Raw genomic sequence first — 23,729 nt, 5'->3', positions numbered from 1 at the left:
TAAAAAATAAATAAATATTTTTAAAAATATTTCTTTTTTAAAAAGATTTATGTATTTATGTATATGGCTACACTGTAGCTGTACAGATGGTTGTGAGCCTTCATGTGGTTGATTGTTGGGAATTGAATTTTTTAGGACCTCTCCTGGCTCTGGTCAACCCCGCTTGCTCCAGTCGGTCCTACTCAGTCCCTGCTCCATCTCTTCAGAGGCACCATTATGTATGGTTGGGAGCCACCATGTGGTTTCTGGGATTTGAACTCAGGACCTTTGGAAGAGCAGTCATTGCTCTTACCCGCTGAGCTATCTCACCAGTCCTAAAAAGTATTTCTGAATACCAGAGACACTAACTCAGTATGTTTGTAGATTAAAAAAATAAAGTATCTCTTGGAAATGATCATTGCATTTTTGTAAATAAAGTATAACTTGCAAAATAAAGATCGAATTAGCTAAAATATTTAAATGCCTTATTTCCTTCGCCCTGTATACTGAATTCCATTTCTTCTTCCTTGTAGGGCAGAAAGGTAGAAGTGGGGTTTTGAGACAGAGTCTCATGTAGCCCAGGCTGGCCTTGAATTCACTTTGTAGTTGAGGCTAGCCTTGAACTCTTTGTCCCACTTTCATCTCAAGGGGTGGGTGCATAGGCGTGTTCCACCGCCACTCATGGCTCTTGCCTCGATCCTTTCCAATTAATCTTTACAACCGATGTCTAAGAATAACGAAAATGTTTGCCAGTCCCAGTTAATAATTGACACGTTTCCTGCAGACTTTGCTATAACTAAATTTCAAAACAGTAACTAGGAATCCATTTGCTCACTATTATGACAGTTGATGCCATTACATCATGAGATCATGATGTTATTAAAGGGACTTTTTAGAAAAAATAAAAGGCAATCTTTTCCAGGTATGTTTCCTGCAGGGATGTGGTGAGCATTCCGCTCAGGACTGCGATGGGCTGCAGATGACAGAAGCCGGAGATAAAAGCATAGCCAGGTGGGGTCCCTTTTCCTTAGGTAAGAAGTCTAGGATCCTGGTGTGGTACAGCATGCATGTCATCCCAGGACCTGGGAAGGGGTGGCAGGATACAGAGTTCTAGGCCAGCTTGGACTAGCTATTGACTCCGTCTTAAAAATAACAGATGTCTGGAGGTGGGCAGTTCACTGTGAAGGAGAACAAGGGGCCTTTCTGTGTTTCTTTTCTGTCAGTGTCTACTGTTTTCCTGGAAACCTCTCACTGTGGAGCCACTGGACACTATGCCTGTAAGGAGGGGGGTGGGAGTGGTGGTGGAAGGGGGGTCCTTTGTTTGTTTGTTTGTTTGAGATAAGGTTTTGTTTTTTAGACCCCTGTGACCTAGAACTCAATCACAGGGCTCCTCCAGCCTCAGCTTCTTTTGTGCTGGGATCAAAGGCATGCTTTTTGCTTTCGTTTTGCATAAGGGGGCAGTGCTTTTGATCTGGGCACACAACCCCTGCAAACAAACAAACAAAAAAAAAAACCATGCTATTTCTGTTACAGACAAGGATGGGTAGAACAGGTAAACAGCTAGAACTATCTTCCAAGGGACTGTAAGAGCCCTTTTGCAATAAAACTGGGAACAATTTACTGCTATCTTCTCATTGTATACCATCAAAAACTGAGGTGCCAGGCTGGGCATGGTGGTATTCACCTTTAATCTCAGCTCTTGGGAAGCAGAGTCAGGTAGGTCTCTGTGAGTTCAAGGCCACCCTGGTCTATAAATTGAATTCCAGGACAGCTCGGGCTACACAGTGAAACCTTGTCTTGGGTGAGTGGGGAACAAAAATAATCAAAAACAAATAAAAAAAAACAGTGAGGTGGCAAGGGCTTGCTAGGGCAGGGCCATACAGTGCTAAGTCGGGTGAAATTGTAATTGCAAAGTTGGACCCACCTTTGGACAATGGTAATCACAAAAGAGAAAGACAGAAAGTGGGTCAAGTTTGCAGACTGCTCCTTTAAACTCCTGGCTGTCTAATCCACGCCAGCCCAGAGCATGATCAAGGTCTCTCGGGCAATCTGCCAGCCAGCCCCCCATGGGAGGCAGTTATTCCGTCATTTCTTCCCTACTGTAACCACATACTCTACTCGTTCCTAGGCAGCTGTGACATCTGGATTAGCTTGCCAGAGAGAGTTCACGAGTCCAGGAAGCTGGGCACATCAAAGATCTGGGAAGCACTTAGTGGGGGAGGGGCGGGCAGAAGGTATGTCCCTCCTGGCCTCTGGGGTGTGTTTGAAATAGGGTAGGAGGCACTATAGCTCATGAAGAGGACCTACTGATGCCGAAGCAATAAGTAAATATGTACAAAGATCTAACCATCACAATGCATGGGGGTCTGCAGTCAGCCTGTTATCTTCATTCATTGTTTTAGCTGACTTTAACAGCTCCTGGGCCTGCAGTAAAATCCGTGAAGTACAGCTACAAGAAGAAAGGCTTGGCTCCGGGCAGGAGAGCAGAGGCCCTGGGAGCCAGCCATGGTTCTCAGGTTGTAAAATAAAATCTCCAGACCAATTGGACACTGGCCTGAGGCCATGGCCGTGATTAATGCCAAGAGTTGTAAAAAGTGCTATGTGGGAACGGTCAGCCAGGCTGTACGGTGCGCGTCTGTGAATGGCTTTTGTTTTTCTTCTCTCTTCAAAGCAGTGTAATATGAAACACATCATTTCCAGTCGCTTTGGCATCTAAAGTAAAATTAAAAACTCATTTACTTTTCTCTTTTAATTAGGAACTTAGGCAACTTCGAAGGAGAGAAGCCCCAAGTAACGCGATACCCCAAACCTGTGACGTCATTCTGTCTCCCCCCCAAGTCGTTCTTAATATCCGCGGGTGCGTTTTTTACCCAGGTGTCATTAGTGTAGTAGACAAACAGTTCTGGGTTCAACGTTTTCCCCTTGACCTTATTTTATGTAGACATTTCCAGAGTTATTGGAAGCATGTGTTTTGGGGGTTGTCTGTCAGCTGTGTTCTGTTACGTCGATCCACGCGGTCTGCTTAATCATGTCTTGTTTGTGGGGCACTCGGACTGTTTTTCATTATGAATGATACCACTTCCCACATTTTTGTTTAGATTCTTTTTTTCCCCCATGCCGTTGAGTTATTTTTAAGGATTACGGTCTCCAAAGGGCCACGTCTTTGTCAATATTATAAAATATTATTCACCTCTTGCTCGTTCATCGGCAATGTAGATATAAACTCGCTTTTCAACATCACTGCATGTGCCAATTATTTATCTGTGCCTCTTCGCTCCAGATCAACTCTACTGTAGCCTACTTCATAATGCTGGGACTCAGAGGCCTACAAACTACATCTCCCAGGATTCACTTCAGCTGGCTCCGAACTAGGTATGATTACTAGAAGGTGCCAACAGTAATCAGAAAGGGAAGGAGGAGGTGCCACCCTTCCCTTCCTTTTGGCAGTATCTCCAGAAGTGACATCATTTCTGGATACCTTCTCCATGGTATTCCGGCATCCTTTTAGACACTCCCAGAGACAAGCTACAGTAGTATTTCCCCCTCCTTCCCATTCTACCACCTGCTTCCTGGCCACCTGTTTCCTGGCTTTCTATCCTTATTAATCAGGGGTAGCTACCTTTCACAGTCTGATTTCAGCTGGATCAACAATATGGTTTTTTTTTTTTTTTTTTTTTTTATATCAAGCGCTTTGTCTTTGAAATTCCCAGCATGGTCTTATTCCCTTCCTTCCTCTCTACCTCCCCTTCCTTCCTTCCTTCCTTCCTTCCTTCCTTCCTTCCTTCCTTCCTTCCTTCCTTCCTGTCTCTCCTGGTTTCATTTCTTTTTTTTTTTTTTTTTGGTTTTTTGAGACAGGGTTTCTCTGTATAGCCCTGGCTGTCCTGGAACTCACTTAGTAGACCAGGCTGGCCTCAAACTCAGAAATCCACCTGCCTCTGCCTCCCGAGTGCTGGGATTAAAGGCGTGCGCCACCACGCCCGGCTCTCGTTTCTTTTCTACAAAGTGAGTGCCAGGACAGCCAGGGCTACACAGAGAAACCCTGTCTCGGAAAAAAAAAAAAAAGAAAGAAAGACTTTTCCCGGGGGCTGGCGAGATGGCTCAGTGGTTAAGAGCGCCGACTGCTCTTCCAAAGGTCCAGAGTTCAAATCCCAGCAACCACATGGTGGCTCACAACCATCCATAACGAAATCTGATGCCCTATTCTGGAGTGTCTGAAGACAGCTACAGTGTACTTACATATAATAAATAAATAAACTTATAAAAAAAAAAAAAGAAAGAAAGACTTTTCCCCATCTAGCCCTGGCTGGCCTGAAATGTCCTATGTAGTCAAGGCTGGCCTCGAACATGCAGTAATCCTAGGCTTCTGCTTCTTGAATGCTGGGATCGCTGGTGTGTACCACTATGCCTGGCTTCCTGTTCACCTTTTTTTTTTTAAGATTTATTTATTGATTATATGTAAGTACACTGTAGCTGTCTTCAGACACTCCAGAAGAGGGAGTCAGATCTCCTTATGGATGGTTGTGAGCCACCATGTGGTTGCTGGGATTTGAACTCCAGACCTTCGGAAGAGCAGTTGGGTGCTCTTACCCACTGAGCCATCTCACCAGCCCCCTGTTCACCTTTTGACACAGGTGTTTACTGTCAGTTGTTCTGTCCTTGTCTGTTCTGTTTACTGGTGGTTCTAATAAATATTTTAGTTAGACCTCTGCGCCACTCCTGTCCTGAGAAGAAACAAACAACAGAGTCCTCTTAACTTCTTACTGAGTGAAGAGCCTAAAACTTAGCTTTCTTTCCCTCTTCAGTAATGTTTCATTTTATCCTGTCCTGGCTTTCTGTATGATACTTCCTATCATATCAGTGATGCCAGCCTGTTTTTCTAGAATTGTGGTTTAAACAAACTGTTGGGACTGGAGAGATGGCCCAGTCAGTGATGAAGAGCCTGGATGCTCTTCCCAAGGTCTGGGGTTCAATACCCAGCATTCAAGAGGTGGCTCACACTCATGTGTAACTCCAGTTCCAGGGGACCCAACACCTGCTGCTGGCACAGCATGCACGAGGTGCACGGACATACATGGAGCAAATCACCCATACACATAAAAAGAAAATAATGAACTCTTAAAAAAAACTGTCAGTTTTGTTGTTGTTTTGATTTTGTTTGGGGTTTTTTGTTTATTTTCTTTCTTTCTCTCTTTCTTTTTGGAGATGCACCCTCCCCCTCACACCTCTCTCCAGTTGTGGCTGTTCTGGAACTCATATGTAGACCAGCCTGGCTTCAAACTCATAGAGATCCTCTTGCCTCTCTCTGCCTCGTGAGTGCTGGGATTAATGGAACATGCTTCCACTCCTGCCTGTCTAAAATTTCTTAATTTCCCTCTACAGCCTGAAAAAAACTACACCTGTAACCCACCTTTCCCCGTCGTAGATATCTATTGGTTTGCTCTCCCTAAGCAGACATTTCTTGGAGAACGTTCCTTTTCCGTTGTAGTCCATTTGCCCTAGTGCAAGTCAACTAGTTCCTACATACTAGGAGGAGGCCAGGACTGAACTGGCCAATCAGCATGCTCCCGAATATTCCCACTTTGTTTCCGTCGTTGGCTTAGAGTTAGACAGTGGGTGACAGATTGTTCAGGTGAAGTGATAAGAGAGCTCAGATTTTAGATAGATGTGGTGTTTCCTGATACATCCTGGTTGCAGTGGCCTGGTCCATTCAATTGCCAGGTGAACCAATGTCAGGATGAAGGGCAAAGTTAACATAATACACAGCTATGGAGAGGACAAAAGATGGATCCAGGTGACCTTGCTGGATTGCAGAATTGTCCTGTCTCTAAGCTTGCCCCACCTATGCCCTTACCACTTAAACTAACAATTCTATTACTAGTTACATTCTTTAGAGCTGGGTTTTCTCAGGTTGTTTTCCGAGCCTGGTCTATCAAGCAATATGGAGTCACTTTTACTAAGATGTGTAATATTAAATGTTTGCTCAATAATTGTAACACTTGTTACCATTTATTATCTGCTACAGGCAAAGTAGTTAAAAATCATTCTCATTCAAAATGTTTCAGAGACTGGAAGAGGGCCTGGGCTACACAGAAGCAGTGTGTTGCAAGAAACAGGCTTACAGTAAACAGAGGTGCTTTCATCTGTAAAGTGCTCTATAGCTCCCTCACTGTAGGGAACACTTTGGAGTGAAAGGTCTTTTTTAGTCAGAGTCTCTTGCCTTAGAGGGCTTTTCCTCAGAAGCAAACAGGAGCTCCTCTTCTTGACACACTCTGAACAGTTCGGTCTTTGTCTCTAATGTCTTGCCACTCAACTCACACTCAGTCCGTACCCTGATAAATGCTTTCCCAGTAAAGACACTTACCTCCCAGAATGGCATAATTCATGTCCAGGTGCTGAAGTAAACAAGTCACCTTGCCAAAGACTGGTAGGGAAGGGAGAGCTGGGCTGTGGATCAAGCTTGTCTGTGAAGCCCAGGGCTTTTGATGCAGACACTGACTCTCAACCCAGGCACTGAAGGATGCCCTGCAATAATATCTAAGTGAGGTTTAAAGGGGATGCTGCTCCTGCTGTTGCCCTGGGAACTCATGCCAGGAGCCTTCTGCTGCCTTGTGACGGGTTTGCTATGCTGAGACTATCATGTGGAGAAAATGTGAGACAGCTAGAACTGTCCAGATATAGAGTCCTCTTGTTCCCAGTTGTCTGGTTCTCCCCAGATCCCACCCCACCATGCTCTGTAGTTCCTATAACTGTGGGAAGAGCTCTCAGTGATTACAGCTTGACTGACCCAGCCAAACTCAGATTTGTGAGTAAAATACCCAATATCTCACGACAGCACCAAGTTTGGAGCAACTCACTAGCTGATTGTAACTGGGGTAAGAACAGAGTTTATACGTACTCCATCATACAACCTGTCTCCTGTCCTTGTGCAATGTAGAGTCTAGTGGAAGAGTCATTAGACATCCTACTGCTAGCTTGTAAGATCTGCCATTGGGTCATTAGCACTCTACTGTGAATAAGCTATTCTTCTCTTGGACACTGGGATGTTATATTTTAATCAGTTAATTCACTAATTAATCTATGAATGGTATTTTGAGACAGGGTCTCATTGTGAAGTCCTGGATGGCCTGGAACTTGATGCAAACCAGGCTAGCCTCATAAATTCTAGGATTATAGATAGGTTCCAGCCTGCCAGCTTTAGATGCTGAATTTTACTTAACAGTTGGATACAGTTTTGGTTTTTTACTTATGTATTTGCCATTCAAAATGATGATATATAGGACTTAAAAAATTACATCCCTCTGTGTGTCTGGTTTCATTCTCAGAAGAGATTACTGGTATACATATAGTTATATAAGACAGTCATCTCCTGCATTATTTACCTACCTATGTCAAATACTTTTACAAATACATAGTAAAGTCTTACAAGGATATCGACAGCTGTCCAACGCAGATGCAGTTCTATCACTGTGGGACTCTTCTTTCTACCGATTGGAACCACCCTTCTTTGCCCTGCTTTGTACAGTCCTAGAGCAGCGATCATTGTTGTTTGTCTGTCTATAGGTCTATAGGTCTGTCCACTCCAGGTTATTTAAATAGATCCTATAGTATTTTGGATTCACCTTCCTTCCTCCCTCTTCTCTTCCCTTCCATCTTTGTCATTGTTTTTTGATACAAGGTATCACTAAACAGCAGAGGTTGATCTCAACCCAGCAGGAAGCCCAAGTTGGTATCCCAGAGTCTTCCTGCTTAGATTTCCTCATCTGGCAATGAGCCACCACACCCAGCTTGGCCAACTGTTTTCTTCCATTCAGTATAATTCCCTAGAGATAAATACAAGTCATATGCAACAATATCTCATGTATGTATTAATTTCTCGGACTATTCATCCTTTAACAGGCATGAATTGTCATCCGCTATGAATAGAGCAATTATGAACATTTTCGTGTTTAGATCTATGAAATCAAGTCTTCATTTCTCCGGGATAAATGCCCACAAGTATAATTGCTGGGTTCTACGGTAGTTACATGTTTAGTTTAGTTTATTTATTTTTAAGGAACTCTGGAACTGTGTTTTCAGAGAAGTGATGTCATTGCATATTCCCAGGAGTGATACACAGTGATCTAATTTCTATGCGTGCCATTTGATTTTGAATAATACTTTAAACACAGCTTTCCAGATTAGACCTCCCTTCATGGATTCTTTAGTCAACAAAATTTAGGCCTTTAATATCTGGGTAGATTCCCAGAGGTGGGATGGGGCATGGCAAATTGAAAAGAAGATGAAGAGGCAGAGGGCACACCATCTAATTTGAACGCTCAGTGATTGCTGTCTTATTTTGGGTCCCTGACATCTTGTTTTAACTGGTTCCTATTGTAATTGTACCAGTAATTTCTTTCCCTTCAGGTAATCTTTTCAAAGCCACTGAGAAGCTAGAAGAACAAGAGGCAATAGATTAGCTGTGAACGCAGAAGGAGGTTTAGAAAGAGCTTGGAAATCATTGAAAGGTAACAGGGTTTTAGCTAAAGCTAAGTAGTCAAATCCATTTTCACCAAGCAGCGGTCTTCAGGGCAGACGCCCTAGGTAAGGGTGACTCCTTTAATGCAGCCTGGTAGTTTAATATCTCCTGATAATTAGAGTGTCCTTACTTCTTTTAGGCAAACATGACTCCTGCTACAGCTCTAGAAAAAGACATGACACACACGAGGAAGACAGAAGCAAGAGTTGGTGTATCCGCAGTGTCTGTCTCAATTCTGAGGTGTTAAGAGCTTTAATAGACTGCTGCATGGGCAGAAAGAACTTCTAAGAGTTCCATTTTCAGTGCCAAAATTATTTCATTTCTTATACTATTTTATGTTAATGTTAATCACTAAAATGTGAATACTAGCTTAAAATGGGTTTCTAACTATACAAATCCTGTTGTATAGACTTCTATTTTAGCATGTATCCTTGTCAGAGTTTGTATTCCTGCACAAAACATCATGATCAAGAAGCAAGTTGGGGAGGAAGGGATTTATTCAGTTTACATTTCCACACTGCTGTTCATCACCAAGGAAGTCAGGACTGGAACTCAAGCAGGTCAGGAAGCAGGAGCTGATGCAGAGGCCATGGAGGGATGTTACTTACTGGCTTGCTTTCCCTGGCTTGCTCAGCTTGCTTTCTTATAGAATCCAGGACTACCAGCCCAGGGATGGCACCACCCACAAGGGGCCCTCCTTCCTTGATCACTAACTATATGCCCCACAGCTGGATCTCATGGAGGCATTTCCTCAACTGACGCTTCTTTCTCTGTGATAACTCCAGCTTGTGTCAAGTTGACACACAAAACCAGCCAGGACAGCATGTGAGTTGCTACTGCCTGTACTACATACACTGTCTTTTTAGTGTCAAAAACTCTCCAGTTCTATCTAATTGATTATCTTCACCAGTAATACCAGCAGCCTTCATCCATTTCAAGGCTGGGTTGTGTGACTGTCAAGGTGGGAAAAGCAAACTGATCATTAAGGTAGCATTTCTCCATGACCTCTCACACCCTCCTTTCCTGCCTTTCTTTTCTCTATCCTTTCTTCCTTTTTGAGCAAGCTCTTCCTGTCTAGCCCAGGTTTGACTTCATGTCTCAGTTCTCTCGGCTTAATCTCCAGGTGCTGGGGTGATGGTTTTTATGTGTGCCACTGTTGTTCAGTAACACAAGGCAGTTAAAGTCCCAGGCTGGCCTCAAACATGTCTGCTCTTCTGCCTTAGCCTTCCAAATGCTTGTCTTGTAAATGAAGACCACCAGGTTCAGATGCAAACCAGTTTTGCTTAACACCTGTTCTTCTAGAACTGTAGAGGTTCAAGTTTATGATCTCCCTTGCTAGCATCTAGGCTTGCTGTTTCAGAGGACTGAAAGGATAGTCATCGATAAGGAATAGAAAGAAGATAGTGAGGCTCTTGCAGACATTTCCAGTTAGGATTTCTTACAGGAAACATTTCCTCTACATTAATATATCATTTAAGAATTTCCAAGCCAAAGACCGGGTGTGTTTGTGCACGTCTTTAATCTCAGCAAAGACATGCAGGTCTCTGTGAGTTCCAGGACAGCCAGAGCTACACAGTGAGACCCTGTCACCAAAATAAAACAAAACAAACAAGAAAAAAGAATTTCCTGGCTAGGTGTGTTGATGCCTTTGATCCTAGCACCTGGGAGACAGAGACAGGTGGCTCTTTGTAGAGGTCAGTCTGGTCTATATAGAAGGTTCAAGGCCAGCCAGGGCTATATGATGAGACCCTGTCTCAAAACAAACATAAACAAACATACAATCTATATGTTGATTCGCACAAAATGAGGTACATCAGTATAGGATGTATACTGTGTTTTTTTTCTCTTTAGCACTAACATGAGAGAAAATCATATTTTTGTACATGGTTCCTGCATGCTACTGTTTTGGGACAAGAACTACCAATCTACCCCGAGATGAGACCCTGAGTGTGGGAAGCCACATGTGCTGTTGCAGAGTGGCACAGGCTTCTGCTGGCCACCACGCATACATAGGCAGGAAAGTTTTTTGCCAAGATGAAGTTTTGAGAATTGACCAAAATTGACCAATCAGATGAGAGAGAAATTAACCAATCAGAAGAGAGAGAAATTGACCAATCAGATGAGAGAGAAGTTAACCAATCAGATGTAGGAATGCAAATGAGGTGGTAAGCATCAACCAAACACAATACAATCCGGGTGTGAGACACGCCTCTCCTAGGCCTATATAAAGCAGCACCAGGGCTGGGCTCAGGGTCTTTTCGCCTCTACAATCAAGCTCTCCCAATAAAGGTGTGCAGAAGGGTCCTGTTGCAGCGTCGTTCTTGCTGGTCGAGTCGCGCAAGACCTGAGGACTTAGTTGGTGTTATTATCTACTATCGTTAAGCCACTTTTCCTCAGAGTGCACATGTGGGCATTCTGCATTGTTCTGATTATTCCGAGTATACTAGTTTCAGGAAACAAGACAGGAAGAGCACCTTGTCTATTAACTAGAAATGAGCCTTTACAGATTACTTTCCAATGTATTAATTTATAAATCTTATCTTATTTATTCTTCAAATGGACCTGTCTGGCAGGGAGTCTACAGCCTTCTTATTTTGTAGACGAAGACCCCAGGCCAGATGAATTGCCCATAATCACAAACACTGCAAAAGCTAGAACAGGAACCTAGATGCTATGATTCTGACTTCAGCACCGGTTCTTACTATGCTTGGCAGAAAGGGGAAGCCATATTCCTAAGGAGGCGATGTAAACTATACCTTTAATACTAAAAATTAACAGGCTGCTTTTATGCTATTGTAAAAAGAGGATGCACCAAATGTTAGTTGGAGTGGTGCCCAACTGTATTACCTTTTCTGAAAAAAGAGAATCCTGTTTCTGTCTTCAGATCACATCACAATCAGAAGATTTGAATAAATCTACCTTTATTAGTCTGATAGTGTGATAATGTGCTGCTGTCATCCCAGCACTGGGGAGGTTGAGGCAGGAGGATCTGATGTTGAAGGCCAGTCTAGGTGACATAGCAGCAGCAACAACAATAGCAACACAATTAGTCACACTGAATATTATCTGAAGCCAGACTTTTCCAGGACTTCAGCTAGTCTCAGGTTCTTATTACATTTATTTATTTACTCTCAGCGAACAGCTTGTGGGGGGAGGTTCTCCCCCTCTACTCTGAGGGTCCCAGGGATTCAACGAAGGTCATTAAGTTTGTTGGCAGATATCTTTACCAGCTGAGCCATCTCTCCAACTCCATTCCCATATCTTATATGGGAGCGTGAACCCCTGAATCTCTTTACCCCATTTTTCCCCTCACTGGATTTCTTACCAGCTTAAATAATTCACTACCTACCCCATATTGGCCGAGTTCCTACAGCATTGCAGGGCATGCACTATACCCGAGGGGTTTATATGTCTTATGACTCCTTTAATTTGATGGCCTGGCAAACTGAGCCAAGCAATGGATTTCTGTATCCCCCGACGCCTGTTTGCTATCAGCCCGTATGACCGTGGTGTTAGCGAACATGTGTGACTATGGGTCACTGCACATGGAGGGACTCTATAGGAGTATTTCATTTCATTGCTTTTCCCGACTGATTTCCAACTATACCCAATTTATTTTATTATTCCCCGGTGTCTTTATATTTTTTTCTTTCTCAGAATGTTAAAAAGCGGAGGGGAAAGGAACTAACCGCAGGAGAAGAGTGAGCTCTGTGAATATTAAAAGACCTTCCTAAGAAGTGTGCTTAAGTTTGGATTTCTTACCTTATTAAGTTTTAAAGTTTCATCTTGGCTTTTGTACTTAAACTTTTTATTTCTTACTGTGTGTTCTATACTACACATACCATAATAAACACTGGCTAGGATCCTAACTTAGAACTGATTTAAAATAGAAGTCCTTAGGAATCTGACCAAGGGGGCGTGCACTGACACTCACAAAACACGTTCTTCTCTCATGCCTTCCTCAGTCCATTGCCCTGGGCAGTAAACTGTACGGTAAAATAACCAGTTTAATACTTGCTGTTTTCTTTCGGTCTGCTGAGAAAAAGCTACATTGCTGGCAAAGTGACAGAAACTTTAAAAATGGAACCCAATATATCAATGTATATTTAAGGAATGTGTGTACCACATAATATCTGTGCAATCGACTGTTCTCTCTCTCTCTCTCTCTCTCTCTCTCTTCTTTCTCTCCCCTCTCTCTCTCTCTCTCTCTCTCTCCAGTTGTTATAAACATACAGGGAATTACTGAGCTTTTAAAACTGGATTTGTGGAGAGAGACCCAAGAAAAGCAAGCGGTGATTCTTGAGCTTCCGGATATACAAAGTTGGCGAACAACCAACTAGAAGCACCTTTTATTATTTTATTTTTAAGGGAAAAGCAGATTTTAAGCACAAAAAAAATCCCCTGTTTGGACCTGTGTTCAGCTAATACCTTATATATTAAATTGCTTAGCGAAGTCTCCACTTGTCCTTACACTACAGACCTTTGTGAGCCCCTCCCTCCTGTTCTCACTCAAGTTTTTTTTCTTACTGTTTATGTTTGGCCTTGACTTTTTTAACATGTATCATTTTCACCCACAGCTTAAGACACCTTTGATGTTGGTGGTACTACATACTGTATATAATAGTAGCCATTTAAAGCCAGAGATCTGATTGTGCTTAATGACATGTAGTTGGGATTATATAAATACTACAGGAAGGAGGGGAAACAGGGTCCTTCTGTGTACACACTTTAGACTGCTAGCTGTCTGCCTGTGTAGAATGTTAAGCGTCCCCAAACAGGCGGTAATGAAATTACTTCAGTGTCCTTGACTTCTGAAACTATAAAACCAAATCCTTTCAACCCAAACTAAAGATGATGCAAGAAATTAGCATACCTATTTTCTGTGCTTTTTCTACTTGTTTCTTGAGGCAAGTTTGAGGGGAGAGAGGAAGAAACCTAATTGCCCTCAAAGTTCAGTTTAAGCAATTTTATTAAAGTTTGGAAAGATAACTAAGGATAGTCCAAGAAGAATCTACAAAGATTCATGAATTTCATCCACTATCTACCCATCTAAACCACTACAAACAAGCCAGAAGCAGGACCTGGACCTGCTTGAGTCTTTAGGAGTTTCTCTTACATCTTATAGTATTTCAGACTGGACAGCTGGGTTTTTGTCTTTTGTTTAGGTCATTGTCTCATCGATGTAGTCTGACTTTGTTATCCGAGGTTGAAAGGACTGGTCAGTTTTACACACTGTATTTCAAGAGATGTTAATCAAACACCATCCTGGTTTTCAACAACCAGGCATTGGAGTGGAGGGGGTGTCTATGACCTTCCTGGCTTACCAGGAGCCCTTACTTTCTTTGAATATTCATGTCATGCTTTGCTTGAGTAAAGGCTGGGATATGTTCGCTGCATACTTATAAATATAGTGATAATCAGGTCTTTGACTATACGAGTGAAAAATACCCAGTACATTCGAACCATCTTTTATTTATTATGGAGAGATAGATTGAGCAGCCTTTTGCTTCCCGTCGCTTTTCACAGGAACTTTAAATGCAAACACCATTCTTGCAGCTATCTTTATATTGGGAAGCTCTACGTGAGGTTGAAGTTTTTATAGGGAAAGTTGTTTAAAACACAGTTGTCTTTAAAGGCAGGTTTGCCACAGCAAAGGTTAGGGGTTGCCAATAAACCCATTTATAGCAACTTCTGTATTCTTTACTCTCCTTACACGGATGGGCGGCCTATGTGCAATTCCTGTTGGAATTTCTAGTTGATCCTTCTGCAAAGAAAGGGGGTCCAAAGGGCTTTGGGAATAGAGAGGGCTGAGCCTTCTACATATAAATTGGCTGCCTGGGTTCCTGGGAGGTTGTGGAGGACCCAGGTCTCCCAGTTCCCTAGGCCATTTTCAAACTTTTGTTCTATTGGGAATAACAAAACATTTTGGGAACTAGGGAGTTTAATTTACTGCCACCAGCCTACTTAATAATAGCATCTTTGTCTGTTCTCCCTCCAGGACTCCTCCTCCTGACAAGGAAGCTAGCCGCTGGCCAGTGTACTTAGCCCAGACAGTACTGCTAGCCACAGAGTTCGAGGAGGGAGGACTGCCCCTGACTCTGGGCCATCACTGATCCCCCGGAACAACCCCAACTTAACTTTCCAGAAAGAAAAAGGTGCAATGGGCGAGATGCACTTTCCATCTTTCTCAGCTCATTTTGGAACAAGAAAGTGTATTTGTTTGTGTTTAGTTAAGCGAGGGGAAGAAAAGCCAACAAAGCCACCCTAAGGCATCCGCGGAAACTTCAGCTTGGCTAATTGCTCCCATATGTCCTCCTCGGATGCTTTCAGAGAGCAGCGCAGACCGAAGGCCGAGCCACTTTACTGATTCTAAAACGGCTAAAAAAAAGGAGGAGAGGGCTAATCACACTTCTGATCCTGTCCCACTGGGGTCCAGGCGAGGCCCCAGGGGAGCAACCTTCTCCGGGAAAGCTTAGCTTCCCGCAGAGAACATGCTGGGTGAGGAGGGGCGAAGGCGCCGGGCGGAAAGTTGGCGTGCCGCGCCCCAGCGGGTCCCAGAGCCCGGGCAGCTCCGGTCGGGAGGGGCGCGGGAGGCACAGCCCGGGCGGGCGCGCACAGGGAAGGTGCCTTCCGGAACACGCGCAAGGGCGGGGACTCGCGCTGCCAATGAGGTCCCGGTGTGGGCCGAGCGAGGCGCGGGGACGGGCCGGAGCGCTGCCTCCGCGGTGGCAGCTGCGGGAGCCCGGCTCGGGAGCCGCAGAAGCCGCAGCCGCCAAGCGCCCAGCCTTCCGCGCCCTGAGGCTCGGCCCCCGGGGTGGGAACCGCGCCGAAAGCTGGAAACTTTCCTGGCAGGTAACTCTCGCTGCCGGGGCGCCGCTGCCGGCCCCCGGGAGTCCGCAGCCGGCTCTGTTGCGGGAGCCGGCGGGGAAGGAAGGGTCCCGGAGAGCAGCCTGGGAAACGAGAGCCAGGCTGGTGGGAAAGTTTCGGGACGCCCCCTCCTCCGCCGGGCCCAGCGGGAGCTTTCCCGGAATAGGCGCGGGCACGCCGGAGCTCCCGGCCTGGAGCTAGGCGCTGCCCGGGAGTCGGTGCAGGCCGTTTCCTGCGCTCCGGGAGGAGCGGGTTGCAGCAGAGCCGGGCTAGGGGGACATTGGGATCACGCGGCGCGCAGGACTTTCCCAGCCGGCCCTTGCCCGCCTCTTCGGTCCCTTGGCTAGACAGGGCCTGGGCTGCGCCGGGCACCTGGGTGGGGGGAGTAGGGGGACGTGCAGGCGGGGCGCCTGGCACCGCGGGGTCTTGAGTGTCGCCGCGCGCGGGTCGCCAAGTTCCCGGGAGAACTTCGGCGAGGGGGGAAATCGTATCGCCCACCGTGAGCTGAAAGGGTGTGCTTCGCTCCTGCAGGCTGCGGCTCGCAGATGCAAGCCAATTTCTTTCCCTGGTGGTGTTGGTGTTAGGGTGATGATTTAGAATTAGACCTTGAGGATTTTTTTTCTCTTCCTTTTAGTAGTGCCAGCTAAATGAAGGGTCGTGTCAAGTTTGCGAGTCCCCTTGTCCTTGGCCGACGAGTAGTTACTTTGGAGGCATTATGGGGATTCAGGTTCTTCCTGGAGGACTTTTGGATGTGCGTGGGGGGGCCCCTCGGGCTCGGCGCGGCCGCTTTCCGGAACGGCTGGCGGGGAAGGAAGCCCTGGGCATTGTGTAGCGTGTTTGCAGACAGCAAGATCTCTGGACTGGCGTTCCCAAAACTTACTTGACTTATTGTGTAAAGACTCCCGGAGGAAATGCGGCCATGGCCAGGTAGAAGAAACGCGGCGCCGCCTCCGAGGGAGGAGGACGCCGAGCTGTGACAATCTTTTTCAGGTTGCCTCGGTTTCGGCTTGGCAGCCCCAGATTCTTGTGCCTGGAGTAGTGGGACCGGCCTGAGTAATATAGCTTCCTGCAGAGTGAACTCAGGGAGGTGAGGAGAGCACCTTCATCTTGAACTTGACCCCCGGAGTAGCGTCCTGGCGGGTTAAAAGGTAAAGGCAGTCTGAGTGAGTCTTAACCTGTAAAGGAGCTTAGACGCCGCTAGCTCCTGGTTCAAGATCTTTCAGGAAAGGGCTCAGGGTGGCTGAGGTCGCGAACTCTAGAAATGCCAGACTCATCAGACTACGAAGTTAGTTAGTGTGCCAGGGGAGAGAAGGAGAAACCTGGTTGGCTGGCACAGAGGGTTAGTTTTTCTTTGTGGTGAAAAAGAAGGGAGTCTTGCGTCTCTGCTTACACCAGATCCGCTACTCCCCTCCACCCACACCCCTTTCCTGGGTCATCCTTATCCTGCCAGGTTGGCACTCTTGGGATGGGGGAGGGAGGAAGAGAAGAAGCCGTTGTGGAGCTTCTCTGGGCAGCCCGGAGGTATTTCAGATCTGCTACTGGGAAGAGTTCTGGATTTTAACAGCTGCTTTTTGATTGCTGGGAATGAAAGAATTTATGAGCGCCTGAAAGAGGTGCTCATTATGGTACTGTTCTGCGTGTTTTGCTCATCTGGGCTACTTAAAGAGCTCACGGGGACTTCCTTACAATCTGCAAAGTCTGTGTCAGCTGGAATGCTTGTGGGTGTCAATCAAAAAACATCATAAATATAGATCTTGGTGCTTTTACAATGAAAAGCATGCCAAGCAAAGGAAGTTTGGTGTGTGACTGCGTTGGAGACTCCTTCGTAGACCTTTTTTTCTTACCAGCCAAGTTGATGTTTCCAGGCTTCCTGACTGCTGTGATTGGACAGTGAGGGAAATCTTTGATTTTGGTGGGGGTGGGAAAGTCCAGAAATAAATTTAAGGTCACTTCCATGTTTCTATCTTGCAATTCTCATGCCACAAACTTAACTTTTGCTGGAACTCCAAAGTATTGATTTTCTTGCTTTTTTTTTTTTTTTTGGTTTAACCACCAGAATGTCTAAATTATCATAATTCATGTTCATCGTGGAGCTAAAACATAACTGATTCGTAGTCAGCCCTTTTCTGCTTCTCATAACAGCCAGAAGAACATTTTGTCTCTTTAACCACATGCAATTTATTTGATGCCATAGTCGGGTTTTGATGCCTGGTGATCGAGGACACAGTTTTAGAGACAATGGAATTACTTTGACTAAATCATCCATTTTTAGACAACTTCTTTTCTGGGTTGCTGATTAATTCTTTATCTCCCAGAGAACATTAAAAGTCCTGTCCCTGGGCTAGTAGAGCTATAATCCATATTATAATGAGGTTTGTCAGAATAGCTGGGAGGGAGGGAGGTCTGTTTTCACCAGGCACTTCAAACTCAATAGTAAAGATTTTATTTCTGTTATGTCAAGAATTTGCTAGTTAGAAAAATGGGTTTATGCTCTTGTCCAACGTATATGAGGCCTTGTTGAGGGAATAACAAACTTTTATTTTTATCATGGAACCTTTAGTTTTAACTTGTGGGAATAAATGTGTAAATAAATTTATAGACACACACATACACACAGGGGAATTGTGTTAGTCTCTAGAAAGCGTTTGTTCTGAACTGGGCTTTTGTTTGTGTGTGTGTGAGTTTGTTTGAGCCAGGGTCTCACTGTTTAGGCCTGACTGTCTTGAAACTCACTGTGTAGACCAGGCTGCCCTCAATCTCATAGAGACCAGCTTGCCTCTGCCTCCCAGGGGCTGGAGTTAAAGCTCTGCACCACCAGACCTGGCTCGGAACTGTCTTTTAAATGCTTGTTTTAGGTGTAGAACTATCTCTCCTCCAGTATACAGAAGGGTTTGGCCTATAGGGCTGTGAAGTCTTTATGGGACTTAGTTTCCTCATGATCACTCCCGAAATGGAATCACATTGCACCCTTGTGACTGCAAGAATTGGAGAGATCTAGGAATTTTGGAGCCTGGGCTGTAATGTTAGAACAGTGTAACGGCAATCATAAAGGGCTTCACTGCATATTTTATCCCTAAACCGCTCAGTTGAGTAAACCAGGGCCCAGGAAGTTAGACCAGTTTGCCTGATGTCACCTGTGACGTTGAACTTGAGCCCAGCAGGTCCCCGACGCCCCATTCCTTGCCCTCTATCTCTTTTAATTCATCTAAGTCACCTGTGAACTCGCTAAAGCCTGACAAACAACATGTGGCCGTTTCTCACAGTGTTTCATTTATGGTTATTTTGGTTCCAGAACCCTGGGGTTTATATCTCTGCTTTGACAGGATGGATTAAAAACAGCTCTCTAATAATGATAGCTAAACATTCCCTGTAGGAGAGTTTCAGAGAGTCACATACCTCCAACTCATCATTTGTTTTCTTTCAGTTTCTTTCTTTCTTTCCTTTTAATCAAGTAGGCTTCAGGGTCTAACATGATTTATAGTTCAGATGTCTATCAACTTAAACATAAGGATAAAAACACCATTTACCTCTCATCTTGGCTTCTGTCAGGCTAAGCATGCAGCCTGTCTGAATATCCCTTTCTTGGAGTCCTGAGCCCTTCCTATCGACAAGTGCATAGATCAATTGCGAGCCGCTTCCCATGCTACGTAGGTCTCCTTTTATGCTCCTGGTTAAGTGGTGAAGAGGTAGTTGAGTTGGCTGCAGTGATCCATTTTCACTGTTTGCTGTGTTCCCGTCTGCCAGTTTAGGAGTACTAAGTGAAGCTGGGCCCTGAGTCTGGAAGCTGGGTTTTATTTGTCTTCTTGGTAGTGCTGATGACCAAATCTAGGTTTTCCGACATACTAAACACACGTTGTACCACTGAACTACACCCGTGGTCTGTGAACTTTTAACAGGTTCAAAAATGAAATCACATTCTAGGATAGCAACTTCTTTACAGTTTTCATTTTACTTATCGTCTGATCTGCATGCGTGCGTTCGTGAACGTGGGTGCGTATGCCACTGTGCGTGGAGGTCAGAGGACAGCTTCTGGAGTTCTTTCTTTCTACTGTGGGACCCGGGACTCGAACTCAGGTTGTCAATCTTGCACAGCAAGCCTTTGAACCACGGAGACAGCTCTTTTATGCTGAGGAACTTGTCCATGTAAGGCATTTATTTATCTGTTGGTTTTGCCAGAAAGTCTTACTATGTAGCCTAGTCTGGCTTCAAGCTTGCAATCTCCCTGCCCCAGCCTGCTGTGTGCTGAGGTTACAAGTATGGGGCTCAAGTATGAGGCTTCAGACGCAGCTCTCAAAACTTACTCTTGGAGAGGGGTGGCTTTGCAAAGTACTAAGAAACGGTGTTTCAACTCAGAAGAAGATAAGTTAGTATCTGTTGACTGACTGGCCAGTCTGAAATTGTTGCCCTTTCCTTGAGAAGTGAAAGCAGAAGAGGACACTGGGAAACATCATTTCCTAGTAGAGTTGGAAGGCTGTCACTATCCAAAAGGGGACAGAAACAGAAAGTGTGATGAACAGATTTCCTTGAAGCCTTATCGGGCCGTTAGAGAAAGGAGTTCTGGTTTTGTTTGCCTCTGTTGCTGGTCAGCTGTCTTTGTAGAGTGAGTGGTGTCTCTAAGGGCTTCTGTGAGTGTGGGTGATCCAGGAGAATGTTCCAGAGAGAATTATCCCATAGACAGAAGTATCAAGGGCAAGACAAATGTTACAGAGACAGGACACAGACCATGGATTTCAGCATGGATTTTTGCCATTAGCATGAGAGAATTTATTAGTTCTAAAGTCTCCCGGCTAATGCTCATTGTAGACAGATGTGAACCCAGAATGTTCAGCCATTTAACATAGAACCACGGTGACTCAGCACTATCTTGCCTTACCCAGCATACCTAGGGTCACATACCTGTGGTGGGGATTGGCTTGTTGCCCCTGAGGGGTGGAGGAGAGTGGAAGAAACTGTCAACCGTGGGTGGCCTTTTTGCACAAAGGATGTACTGAAGCAAAGTGGTACATTATGCCACATACAGTTTTAACACATGAAAGACATCATGCAAATGAAGATGCATATATTACATTTGTGCAGTTTAGAGTCAGTATATGCTCATGTGACACACTTTTTCTTGTGTCCCATGTCAGACATGCCTTCCCTGTGTTTATTCTTTGGCTCTGTTTTAATGACTGGTTACTAAATCCATTGCATATGTGTTGCCATTACCAAATGATTGATTTTGATCTTTGACATCTTTGGACAGACAGATATCAGAGGCCTTTGACTCAGATGGGCACACATATTAAGTCACTGTGGCCTTACACAACCTCTGGCTCCTTGTAGCTCCAAAACCTCCATCATCAAGAAGCTGCCTCTTTGCTGTTAGCACCAACCTGAGAGAACTGTGGAAAGAACCCAGATTGGCCAAAGAAGAGTTCCAGGTGCCGTACCCCATTAAACCCACAAGATGGGTCTGTGGGCCACAGTGTCCCACAGAGGAGGCTATTGTGGATGGAAGAGACAGGGAGTAAGAAAACACAAAGAGCTGGCCAGCATAGCATAGATCTCTAGGAGTGGTATTGGCTGGCCTTAAAAGCATACCTAATGGCATAGGGTGTGAACATTCCTAATGTCTTCATGCCATATATATGCTCCTGTAGTCTGGGAAGCCTAGACTTGGCCACATTCTACAGGGATTTAGTCACTGTGTGTATAGCCATTTGTGTAAGGGGTGGGGTATTGAATTACATCTAAAATTTTAGAGCTGGTCGTGACTCCCATGTAGTTAGGATCCTCTCTTACTGCCAGGCTTTGCTCTAAATTACTCGAGATTCACAACATCAATTATTAATGTTTATCGAGCACTTGCTGATGTGGAACTAGATGTGTGAATTTTAGAATATCCATGGAAATAAAAGAAGAGTAGCTCTTCTCTCATTGACCTAAACATGCACCAACAGTTATACACAGAGCCACCTCCTGGGTCCTGGCTTCCCTTGCTTTTTGTGACATAGACCAATCACAGTTTATTTCGTTGGAATGAAACTGGCCTCATTTGGATGGTGGGTTTGCTCAGTCTTAGATTCATCCATGATCCCCTGTAAAAAGCTCAAAACATTACTTCCTACCCTTCCTACCACGATTCTGGCATTTATTTATTTATTTGAGTTGGGGGGAGGTCATGGGGAACGGTAGGTTTTCTCTGTGTAGCCCTGGCTGTCCAGGAACTTGTTCTGTAGACCAGGCTGGCCTGGAACTCACAGAGATCCGACTGCCTCTGCCTCCCAAGTGCTGGGATTAAGACCTGTGCCATCACCACCCAGCCATAAATCTGCTTTCGATTACTTTTCAGTCGACCACATATTCATGGGTTCCCTGGGAATATCCCAGGGAGAGCATCTTGAGTCAAGATAATTTCAGTATAGCCGCACCTGCTGTTAGTGGCTGGTTACCGAGCCAGGTTTGTGGTATGGATCATGACTTGTCTATCTGCAGCATTCCATGAGGTTAGGAGGGGTCTCACACACTACAGAGGTTGAAGGTACCCCAAACCACAGTGATTTCTTCTTGGCTGCTGAATCAGCCAGCCCTAGAGCTACCATGACTTGTATAGTCTCTGAGGAAAGTAATATTTATGAGTGCATGAGACGGTGATTACCAAAGCAGAACGTGCCAGATTATTCAGGGTGGGAGAGAAGGAAAACCCGAACAGCTTTACTAACATTTACGTATGGGTAGACACTGGGTATGTATCTGCCCAGCACCTGTCACTTGCCTTGTGTGAGGAGCATTTTATAACCTAGCAGAGTGGACTCTGGTACCCAACGTGCCCTTCTTGCTTTAGATCAGTGCTTCTCAACCTTCCTAAATGCTACGACCCTTCAATGCAGTTCCTTGTGCTGTCGTGATCCCAGCCATAACATTATTTCATTGCTACTTCATAACAGTAACCCTGCAACTGTTATGAGTCATGATGCAAATATCTGATAGGCGACCCCTGTATAAGGGTTGTTTGACACCAGAGGGGTCGGGACCCACAGATTGAGAACCACTGCGAATTGAAGGTTTATATCATTTATTTTTTAATTAAACTGGCTCACACAAAATGGAAGCTACTTTAAAAGGCTCTTGGAAAGAAAGTGTGGGAAGATGCTAATGGCACACATTAGGAGTAAAGCTAATGAGACGGTCTGAAGGAGGAGAGTTTATTATAAAGTGGTTAGGAAACTGGCTTTGATAGGTTGGCACAAGGTTTGCATATCAATTTATATTATTAATAAAAAGGAATTAAAATGCTGACTGAATCTAAGTCTCATTAGCTTCTTAGGAAAAGCCATATGTTATGTTCTCCATATGTGGGATCTAGTAAATATTATATGCATATATGTAAACAAATACCCATGTGGGTACAGTGTAACATGCAGAAAAGAACAAGAAAGGCTAAATGTTAGGACATGAGGACCCACTGAATGCAGATGATGGCACGAGTTAGGAAAGGATATGAAATTGCTTTCTAGTTCTAACTCTGTTGTAAATTGCTTATTTTTTAGTATAAGTACACAAAAATATATTCAATCCAGTAAATATAAATATAAAATCCAGCAAAATCCAGTGTGCATTCCATTCCAGATGGCCACTCTACGCTGTGTGTGTGGTGGGGCATACTTGTAATCCCAGCATTTGGGAAACAGAGACAGGCAGATCAGTAAGAGGCCAATCTGGTCTACATAGTGAATTCCAGGATAGATAGCCAGGGCTTTGTAGAGAGAGCTGGTCTCTAAAAACGTTCATTGAGATGTACTTTGAGTCTGATTGGTTAATTCTGTGTGTGATGAATTTTTTTTTTAAATAATTTTTATTCTTAAAGAATTTTAAACTCTTCTATTTATTCTATTTCTATAAATACACTGTAGCTTTCTTCAGACACACACCAGAAGAGGGCATCAGATCCCATTACAGATGGTTGTGAGCCACCATGTGGTTGCTGGGAATTTAACTCAGGACCTCTGGAAGAGCAGTTGGTGCTCTTAACTGCTGAGTCATCTCTCCAGCCTGAATTTTTCTTTTTATTTGCACCCCCTACCCCACCACCACCACCCAGGGTTTTTCTGTGTTGCTCTGGCTGGCCTGGAACTCCCATCTATAGAACAGGATAGGTTGGCTTTGGAGTCAGAGATGTTCCTGTCTCTGCCTCCTGGATGCTGGGATTAAAGGTATGCACACCACACCCAGCACACTAGTCTTTTCATTATTGCATACATTATATACAGTTTATACTCTGTTTGGGTTATATGTTTAATCTTTTTTACTGAGAGGTCTGTGTCATCACAGTACATTTGAAAGTACCCTTTAAGTCACTTACATAAAGCACTTTTCTTTTTTTAAA

General features: G+C 44.5%; 1 protein-coding gene across 2 annotated transcripts in view; it reads left to right on the top strand.

The window, feature by feature from the left end:
* The first annotated feature begins 15,179 nt into the window (after positions 1–15,179).
* Positions 15,180–23,729, top strand: part of Tanc1 (tetratricopeptide repeat, ankyrin repeat and coiled-coil containing 1) — a 237,244-nt gene continuing 228,694 nt past the window's right edge. For both annotated transcript variants that reach the window (XM_021177913.3, XM_021177906.2), the window contains exon 1: positions 15,180–15,346. The gene's annotated coding sequence lies outside the window, so the exon portion shown is untranslated. The remainder of the gene's footprint in view (positions 15,347–23,729) is intronic.

This window comes from Mus caroli, unplaced genomic scaffold (assembly GCF_978045245.1).
Source record: "Mus caroli unplaced genomic scaffold, Mus_caroli_1 scaffold_2, whole genome shotgun sequence".
Classification (NCBI taxonomy): domain Eukaryota; kingdom Metazoa; phylum Chordata; class Mammalia; order Rodentia; family Muridae; genus Mus; species Mus caroli.
The sequence above is the reverse complement of the archived record's forward strand: the minus strand, read 5'-3'. Positions and strand labels throughout refer to the sequence as shown.